The sequence below is a fragment of the Mandrillus leucophaeus genome, unplaced genomic scaffold, assembly GCF_000951045.1.
Source record: "Mandrillus leucophaeus isolate KB7577 unplaced genomic scaffold, Mleu.le_1.0 Scaffold635, whole genome shotgun sequence".
Taxonomy (NCBI): domain Eukaryota; kingdom Metazoa; phylum Chordata; class Mammalia; order Primates; family Cercopithecidae; genus Mandrillus; species Mandrillus leucophaeus.
Genome location: NW_012106864.1, coordinates 555,024 through 556,052, shown reverse-complemented (window position 1 = coordinate 556,052; position 1,029 = coordinate 555,024).

Here is a 1,029-nt window from a genome sequence, read left to right as displayed (position 1 = left end):
ATAACAAGTGACAAAAACAGAACAGAATATTCAAGAACTGTGGGACAACTATAAAAAGTGTTAATATGTGTAGAGGGAATCTAAGAAAACTGAAAAACTATTTGAAGTAATAATGACTGAGAATTTTCCCAAATTACTGTCAGATAGCAAACCACTGATCCAGGAAGCTCAGAGAAAACTAAGTGGGATGAAACAAAAAACAAAAATATAAATTATTTCTGACTTTTCCTCAGGAAAGATGCAATTGAAGAACAGAGAATATTGAAAGTGTTGAAGAAAAATAATCAACCTTTATTAGGGTTTCTTAAGTTCACTACCATTGATATTTTGGAACAGATAATTTTTTGTTGTTGGAGGTTGTCCTATATATTGTAGGGTGTTTAGTGACATCCTTGACTATTAGAAGCCAATACTAAATCCTAGTTGTGACACTCAAAAATTATGTGGACAAATGTCCCCAGGGAAAAAACTGCTCCTATTTGAGAACCATGGATATTTACACATCTGAATCTATAGAAAATATATAGTAAGTGTATTTGTCCATTCTTGTGCTACTAATAAAGACATACCCAAGACTGGGTAACTTATAAAGGAAAGAGGTTTAGTGGACTCACAGTTCCACATGGCTGGGGAGGCCTCATAATCATGGCGGGAGATGAAGGGACATATTACATGGTGGCAAGAGAGTCTGTGCAGGGGAATTCCCATCTATAAAACCATCAGATTTCATGAGACTTATTTATGCCCATGAGAAAAGTATGGAGGAAACCCCCCCATGATTCAATTATGTCCACCCAGCCCCATCCTTGACACATGGGGATTATTACAATATTGGGTGTAGACACAGCCAAACCATATCATTCCACCCCTTTCCCCTCCCAAATCTCATGTCCTCACATTTCAAAACCAGTAATGACTTCCCAACAGTCCCCTAAAGTCTTAACTGCTTTCAGCATTAACTCCAATGTCTGTAGTCCAAAGTCTCAACTGAGACAAGGCAAATCTCTTCTCCCTATGAGCCTGTAAAAT